Source organism: Thalassophryne amazonica, chromosome 16 (assembly GCF_902500255.1).
Source record: "Thalassophryne amazonica chromosome 16, fThaAma1.1, whole genome shotgun sequence".
NCBI classification, from domain to species: Eukaryota; Metazoa; Chordata; class Actinopteri; order Batrachoidiformes; family Batrachoididae; genus Thalassophryne; species Thalassophryne amazonica.
This window is the reverse complement of record NC_047118.1, coordinates 43021676-43031427: the sequence shown is the minus strand read 5'-3', so window position 1 is coordinate 43031427 and position 9752 is coordinate 43021676.

Sequence of the window (9752 nt, the reverse complement as noted above, 5' to 3'; positions counted from 1 at the left end):
ATTGACCTTTGTCACCATTTTTGTTATTTTTACCTCATAACTATATCATTCAATCACAGATTGTCCAAACTATACCTTTTTGGAATCTTTATGCTCAGACAAATAATGTGGTGTAATTTTCAATATGATTGGAGCATCTTTTAATTTTGACCCCTGTGTAGTTCTTCAATTGATTCCTACCTGGCTCTCTATTGAAAATTCAAATGGCCAATCGTTTTTTTTTTTTTTTTCTTCTTCAAAAGAGTAATGTCTAAGGAGTATTTGTCCCAAATGTTTTGCTTCTGTCACCATTTGCAGGATTGTTTCAGTTACCTGCTACCCTACAGGTGGAAATCGATTCCATGACCTTCTTGCTGTGAGGCAACAGTGCTAACCACTAAGTCACCATGCTACCCATGCAGACAAACCAATTTTGCATAATTATGTGCAATGCAGATTTTTAATTTTTTTTCCCCCCCTCAAAGCCAAGGAAGTATCATTTGCTCTGTCTTAAAGCCACAGTGTGTAGGATTGAGGGGAGCTTAAGGAATAGAACATTCTTACCTATGTCTTCATTGGTGTATAATTAACTAATCAATGTTTTCAAGCTTAGAATGAGCCCTTCATATTTACATGTGAGTGGGTCCCCTTATGCAGGCCGCCGTGTTGCTTGTTGTTAATACTATAGCCCTAAAGGGACATGCTTGGTCCAGTGCAATCAGAAAACCTAAGGAGTCGGCGGTTGCTCCCCTATACACTGCTGGTTACTCATGCAGGCTAACAAGTTTGAGAACCCTCATGTTTGTGGAGTGGAGGATCATGCAGAAATGTTAAAAGCAAAAATGTGAACAGGAAACAAAATCATGATGGGCAATGTCACCATGCAATCTGGCACCTCACCACTAGATCGCATGAAATTCTTCACACTGTAGCTTTATTAGTGTCCAAAACGTATAACAAAAGCTTTAATATAGTGAAATAAAGTTGATAACCTTTAATTACAGTAAATCATCACTTTTCCAGCCAGGTTTCCTTAGACAAGGCAGGCAATGAATACATGAACATTTCCGAGTCACTAAATATGTCTTGAACATCATTTCAAACAATCATTAAGAAATACAAACAGCTTTGTGCTGTTTGGTACTAAAGCTGTCTCGAGTGAGTAGTTTTCAGACACTAGTGAGGAAAGCCACCAAGACACTCATGGCAGTTCTGAAGGGGTGACACTCTACACAGTGAAATTGCACATAGTGAAGCTTTTGCTTCACCAGTTACACAGCTTCAAGGTGGAGTGGATAGAGAAGTATTTTCTTTGGAAAGAGGTCGTATTGTCCAAAACTGATTTGTCAAATTCTTTGAAAACTTAAATATGGTGTCATATTAAAATTTGAAAAATAACACTTAAAAGATTTTTACACTTGTAAATTCCTCTTCCAAGAGCAAAATTTAAGCCTGAAATGGCTTTTATTTGTATGGAAAAGATTCTCTCTCTGTTGAAGGGAGAGTAGGTGAGGGGGTGTGGCCAGCAGAAGTAGCTGCCTGTCATTTAAAACAGTGGTCACCAACCTTTTTGATGTGGGTTACTTTCATGTCAGACTAAAAATAAAAGATCTTTCACAAAAAGATAAAAATAAAGATCTGCTGGGTGGAGTGATGGCATCTTTTAAGTCACATCGTCCTGTTTTTGCACTTTCAGTTAATTCAGAATAATGTCCAAAAATGGAACTTCCACCCAATACTTCAAAACAAGCGTGGCAACTCAAAATTGTTTAACTTTTTTTGCAACAGCAGAAAAGAAATTCACACCTTTTAAAAACACTTGCATATTCTTAATACTGCTGTAAAATTCTGATAACGCCTCTGTGATAATCTTGCCCAGTACGTTACAGATTAATGGCCACATCTTCTTGAAGGACACACAAACACCTCAGAAAGGAATGTACAGGGAATAATTTTCTTTGGGGAGGGAGCATACCGATATTAGGAAATTAAAATTTCTGGTACTGATACATTGTATCCACAAAGTATTCGCAGTGCTTCACTTTTTCCACATTTTATGTTATAGCCTTAATCCAAAATGGATTAAATTAATTTTTCTCTCTCAAAATCCTACTCAAAACACCTTATAATGACAGCTTGAAAATTTATTTTTTTTTTTATTAAAAACAAAACTAAGAAATCACATGTACCTAAGTATTCACACCCTTTGCTCAATACTTTGGTGATACACCTATGGCAGCAAATACAGCCTCAACTCTTCTTGAATATGATGCCACAAGCTTGGTGCTCCTATCTTTGGACAGTTTTGCCCATTCTTCTTTGCTGCACCTTTCTAGCTCCATCAGGTTGGGGGTGATTCTTTAACTACGGGCACTATTGGCCTTGTAAATGTAATTTCCACCACACCATTGCCTTACAATATGAAGCGCCTTGGGGCAACTGTTTGTTGTGATTTGGTGCTATATACATGTGCTCTGATGTTACTGTTTATCTCCATAGAAACTACCCAAACAATCTTTCATACAAACTGTTTAAAGGGACATTACAGTGTTGTGATGGAAATTACGGCAATAGTGTGGGACAACTACATTTTGTTTAAAAAAAATCACAACAGTTGTATGACATTGAATACCCCAATTATGTTTTATTTTACTGATATTTTATTCAGAGATATTTTAAAACATTAGAAAAAACATTTCTTTACCATTCATTTTTATCATTGAAGATCAAAAGTCTGGGTGTGGGACAAGCACAAAACGGCAATATTTGCATATAATGATGCTGAAAAAAGGTGAAAAAGTCATCATAGACTACTAGAACAAATTTCTTAACACACTTTCATTGTAAAGATAACTATAAAAGTGTGAAATGTCCCCTTTTTTCTGTTTTTCATACAATATGATCAAAGGACATAAGTGCCCGTAGTCTAAGAATCACCCTTGGATGGGGAGCATCAGTGCAGAGCCATTTTCAGATCTCTCCAGAGATATTAAAATCAGATTCAGGTCTGGGCTCTGGCTGGGACACTCAAGGACATTCACAGAGTTGTCCTGAAGCCACTCCTTTGATATCTTGGCTGTGTGCTTAGGGTCACTGTCCTGCTGAAAGATGAACCATCGTCCCAGTCTGAGGTCAAGAGCACTCTGGAGCAGATATCATCCAGGATGTCTCTGTACATTGTTGCATTCATCTTTCCCTCAATCCTGACTAGTCTCCCAGTTCCTGTAACCGAAAAACATCCCCACAGCACGATGCTGCTACCACCAGGCCTGATTAGTGGATTGCTGCAGAGATGGATGTCCTTCTGGAAGGTTCTCCTCTGTCCACAGAGGAATGCTGGAGCTCTGACAGAGTGACCATCGGGTTCTTGGTCACCCTGACTAAGGCCCTTCTCCCCTGGTTGCTCAGTTTAGATGGGTGGCCAGCTCTAGTAAGAGTCCCGGTGAATCCGAACTTCTTCCATTTATGGATGATGGAGGCCACTGTGCTATTTGGGACCTTCAAAGCAGCAGAAATGTTTCTGTACCCTTCCCCAGGTTTGTGCCTCGAGACAATCCTGTCTTGAAGGCCAACAGACAATTTCTTTGACTTCATGCTTGGTTTGTGTTCTGACATGCACTGTCAACTATGGGAACTTATATGTAGACAGGTGTGTTCCCAATCAACTGAATTTACCCCAGTTGGATTCCAGTTAAGCTGTAGAAACATCTCAAGGACGATCAGTAGAAACTGTAGAAACTGCATGCACCTGAGCTCAATTTTGAACTTTATAAATACTTACATGTGATTTCTTAGTTGTTTGCAAAAATTCTAAAAAAAAAAAAAAAAAAAAAGTTTACATTGTCCTTATGGGATATTGTGTGTAGACGTTTGAGGGGAAAAAAAAATTTCATCCATTTTGGAACAAAGCTGTAACTTAAAATGTGGATAAAGTCAAACGTTGTGAATACTGTGTATCTGCTGATATACACAGAAAAAAGTCTTTTTTTTTTTTAAATCAAACCCTTATGACAAAGAAATGTAATTGAGACTTGATGTTTTACAGTTTAAACATCAATTTAGTTACAAATAATTATAAATGTAACCAAAAACCAGCCTATACTAAGATTACCAGTCGCTGTGTCGCATAACTCAGCATGCATAAAATAGACTTCTTGCCTATTTTGGCCCTGCACTTGTCTCTTATTGAAGACAAGTGAAGACACACACTCTGATTGAAGATGAATGGCTGGTGGTCATGTTACCATTGTTGTTGCTAATGTGACCAAGGGGTCATCAGTATGTATGATGTATTGACACAATTTCCAAACACCCAAAGTGTTTTTCTGCATTATTTGGTGAAATATTTTCATTTTGGCAAAAATAACATCAGTGCAATACGTTCGTGAAAAACTCAAATCGGCCAACATAATTGGACAGGCTCTAATCTATAGTGTGTGTATGTGTTGGGGGGGGGGGGCTTGCATTTATGATACCCTGTATTACTTGAGATGGCATAAGATAAATTTGATTCCGTTTAATGAAGATGATCGTTAACACGTGGATCGTTACCGAAACATAATGGTTTCATCTTTCTATTGCTAATAAACTGTCTGCCAAGTATTGTAGAACCTGGACAACAAAGTATTTGTGCAGTCCCTTAAACAAAAACACAAGGCAAAAACTATATCTTCTGCTGATGTCATGAGAAGCACACTAATTCAAGTGGTGCCGCTGGGTCGTGCAAAAGAAGGCGGCGACACAATAACTGGAAGATGCTCTCACGTCACTGTAGCCATAAACTGAAACCTCCACGTCAGGTGTTCCTGCACGCTGACCTTGATGTCATGCCATGCCCAAACCTGTGACTGTCAAACAGGATTTGTAGCAGAGATATGCTGAGGTGATGTCACGGAGAACAAAAATCTGCACGATTATGATGTCCCAGAATGCGTGTGGATGCACAAGATATGGAAGACTTCTTTGTAAGTTTTATGTAACTAGTAGATTTAGTCTTTACATGCAGTTGTGCTCGAGTTGTAGTTATTTATTTTTTTGGATTTGTGTTATGTCAGTGCAATGTGGAAGCATGAAAGGGATTTTTCTGTTGAACATCTCTGTGAAACGATTTAGCTAGAGTGTTTATACCTCATGCACTGACTTGGATGACATGTTTTATGTTGTTTAACATAAAATCCACGTTTTTCCAGTTTTCACATTGAAATGTGCATTATACGATAACTGTAGAATTATTTAAAAGAACATTTCAGCGGCTTGCTTAATTTGTTATAGCGAAGTAGATGATTTATTGGGATTTACACAAAGCGCAGTAGCTCCCTTTAGTCTCAGCTCTGTAAACAGATTTGATTTCACACTTGTTTTTATTATTTGATCTCAGTTACTGTATGTGCATATGAATATTGACCTTATGCATATTTTAATGATTTTTCAAAGGGAATGTTTTTCTGTTTACACATGCCAGTGTACAATAACGGGGCATCACACTTGATTATCTTTGTCTTTCGGCACAGAAACTACAGTTGTTAACATTGCAACGTACTGACAGATACTAGTGTGTAGTTCTTGTTGTTGCCAACTTATATAGGATGAACTTTATTTTTTAAGCGTTAGAAACATCTTGATGAGTGTTTTATGATAAGAAGCGGAGCACATTACACAAAGCCAACAAAGTGTTTTTGATTGTGTAAAATGCTACTATTTTGACGAATCATCACTCCTCAACTTGGGTATTTATGGTGGCATTTGCACAGGACAAACAACTTTTAAAAGTTGAAGCAACGTGAGTCTGTTGTCTGAATTAAACTTTGATCACCACTAGCTTGTGGTTATTTATATTGTGGTTACAGACTATGTGGGAAGAAAAGATAGTGCCTTTGGTTGCAAATGTTTACACAGCAAAAAAAAAAAAAGTATTTTTGTAGAAGGACTTGATTTTTACTCAAACAACACAGTGTCATCTGTATAAAGCCACACTACGGTATATTTGATACACTGTCCACTCTGTTGGGCCTTGCTTACCTTGTATAATTATTTGGGAAATGGGAACAACAGATCAGGCTGATTTAACTGAGGTTTGCGTTTTTTTTTTTGTTTTTTTTTCTCTTTTTATATACTTTTTAAGGTAGTTTTGTGCAGTGGTTTGCTTTGAGCACAATGTTCATGCGTTGCCACATAGGGCAACTTTGTGCTTTGGACTGTATGTGATGTCATTGGCGTGGTTCATGCCACAATTTTAATTCTTAATACCTAACACAGTGGTTCTCAAACTGTGGGGATAGTCTCTCCCAGTGGTCGCAAACCTTTCGGGAGCGGGCCCTGGATGACTTTCTGGAACAAATATCTAGAGTAGCTGAAAAAGAACTAACATTCAATTCTTCTTCAGAATTTGACTAAATTTAATACACCTTTGGCAAATATCTGCAAGGAAATGAAAGGTGGGGGGGGGAGCAAATGGCAGTTAATATTAGTACAGTTTTCAGGATTCTTGATAATCACCATGATTTGTAATTCACTGATAAAATGGCAGCCAAAGCAGACCCTGGAAGATGTGACTGCAAGGGTCACCTAAACGTTTCACAGGTTAGCCATGGCGCTGTTGGGAGGAACAGATGATGTCAGATGGTGACAAATCAGTAGTGTGGTAGGTGGTTCAGGCAAATTTAAAAATACTATTAAATCTCATCTGAGGGTAATTGGGCTTTTTTTTGTGGGGGGGGGGGGTCAATGAAAGCATTGTTCCAAATTGTTCCATGTCTTTTCAAGGAGAGAGCAATTCCAAGGACACTAACTTTGAGATCCAGAGCAATAGATAACTGTGGACATCGCTGTGCAAGCCTGAGCAGGAAATCTAAAAATAAATTTAAAACAGCCACGATGTGACTTTTTGGGCATGGTCAGAGATAAAAAAATTTTTTTTTTTTTTTTTTTTTTTTTAACTTTGCCTAAGCAGTTGGACGTTACAATCCTAGCAAACACTGATTTGTGAGCTGGGGCATTGTCCTGATGAAATAAACCCCCATGTCAGCTTTACTTGGTATTTGGCCTTGATACCTCACTTAGTTGAATCCAGCAGCTACAACCCCTGGCAAAAATTATGGAATCACCGGCCTCGGAGGATGTTCATTCAGTTGTTTAATTTTGTAGAAAAAAAGCAGATCACAGACATGACACAAAACCAAAGTCATTCCAAATGGCAACTTTCTGGCTTTAAGAAACACTATAAGAAATCAGGGGAAAAAAATTGTGGCAGTCAGTAACGGTTACTTTTATAGACCAAGCAGAGGGAAAAAAATATGGAAATACTCAATTCTGAGGAAAAATTATGGCATCATGAAAAACAAAAGAACGCTCCAACACATCACTAGTATTTTGTTGCACCACCTCTGGCTTTTATAACAGCCTGCAGTCTCTGAGGCATGGACTTAATGAGTGACAAACAGTACTCTTCATCAATCTGGCTCCAACTTTCTCTGATTGCTGTTGCCAGATCAGCTTTGCAGGTTGGAGCCTTGTCATGGACCATTTTCTTCAACTTCCACCAAAGATTTTCAATTGGATTAAGATCCGGACTATTTGCAGGCCATGACATTGACCCTATGTGTCTTTTTGCAAGGAAAGTTTTCACAGTTTTTGCTCTATGGCAAGATGCATTATCATCTTGAAAAATGATTTCATCATCCCCAAACATCCTTTCAATTGATGGGATAAGAAAAGTGTCCAAAATATCAACGTAAACTTGTGCATTTATTGATGATGTAATCACAGCCATCTCCCCAGTGCCTTTACCTGACATGCAGCCCCATATCATCAATGACTGTGGAAATTTACATGTTCTCTTCAGGCAGTCATCTTTAGAAATCTCATTGGAACAGCACCAAACAAAAGTTCCAGCATCATCACCTTGCCCAATGCAGATTCGAGATTCATCACTGAATATGACTTTCATCCAGTCATCCACAGTCCACGATTGCTTTTCCTTAGCCCATTGTAACCTTGTATTTTTCTGTTTAGGTGTTAATGATGGCTTTCATTTAGTTTTTCTGTATGTAAATCCCATTTCCTTTAGGCGGTTTCTTACAGTTCGGTCACAGACGTTGACTCCAGTTTCCTCCCATTCGTTCATTTGTTTTGTTGTGCATTTTCGATTTTTGAGACATATTGCTTTAAGTTTTCTGTCTTGACGCTTTGATGTCTTCCTTGGTCTACCAGTATGTTTGCCTTTAACAACCTTCCCATGTTGTTTGGTCCAGAGTTTAGACACAGCTGACTGTGAACAACCAACATCTTTTGCCATATTGCGTGATGATTTACCCTCTTTTAAGAGTTTGATAATCCTCTCCTTTGTTTCAATTGATATCTCTCGTGTTGGAGCCATGATTCATGTCAGTCCACTTGGTGCAACAGCTCTCCAAGGTGTGATCACTCGTTTTTAGATGCAGACTAACGAGCAGATCTGATTTGATGCAGGTGTTAGTTTTGGGGATGAAAATATTACAGGGTGATTCCATAATTTATTCCTCAGAATTGAGTGAGTCCATATTTTTTTTCCCTCTGCTTGGTCTAAAAAAGTAACCGTTATTGACTGCCACAATTTTTTTTCCTGCCAGAAAGTTGCCATTTGAAATGACTTTAGTTTTGTGTCATGTCTGTGATCTGCTTTTTTTTTTTCTACAAAATTAAACAACTGAATGAACATCCTCCAAGGCTGATGATTCCATAATTTTTGCCAGGGGTTGTAGTATTAAAAAAAACCTCTTTACCCTTCTGAAACTCATCTTTCCAATTTTGCACTGTTAATAAACTGGAGTGTGACCTAATGAAGCAGCCGTTTCTGCTTGAATGCCTGAAAATGTAACTATCTTTTACTGAATGATTAATTTTGAGTTTGGGAAGGTGTGCTGGCTGTTTCTCAGCATCCAAAAGAGGGCACCAAACAATAAGTTTGAGAACCACTGCTACAAGATGTCCACGTTTACACCACTGACTATGTTGTCTGTCTTTTTGGGTATGTTTTTTCTTTTTTTGTTTTTTGTATATGTCTGAGGCATTTTAAGCAACAAAAAATTATACTGATTTCTTTCAATCACGCTTTGACAGAATGGAATTATGTAGCAAACCGTGACATCACTCAGTATTTTGCAATGTAAGTAACTATATACACAAACAAATGGATATGTGCTTTTAAAAAACGGCTGTCAACTGAAAACTCACACGGTTTTATTTTTTATATTTTTGTCATATTACTGTTAATGTCAACATCTGTGTACTTTTGTTACCCAAGTTGATGATGGAAGAGGGAATAATATTGTAAGGCAAAAAGAAAGTTTATTTATTGAATGAATAAAACGTACATTACTGCTTTTGTAAATGCAAAATAAATGTTATACTTTCTTTTCTTCTTTTTTTGTAAAAGGTTTATTGAAACTGCAGTGCCAAACATGAGAAGCAAGCCTTTACATTTTGATGTGTTACATATTTGTAACTTAAACGGAGGCACACAATGACAATGAAAATCTATTTTTGTGGCAATATTATTTTTAGAATGTGTATATTTGACAAATTCACAGCAGAATCTGCAGGTTGACCAAACTGCTGCTTCTTGTTAAGGGAGAACATACAAAATATTAATGCAGTGAATGTTATATGTCTTTTGTCGTACTGTTTGATGTCACGCATCATCTGGTCTTTGTGCAAAAGAAATAAACGTTTCCAGGCATGATGGGAGAGGTATTTGTGTAAATCATTGGTCTTAAATGGACTTTATTTAATTAATT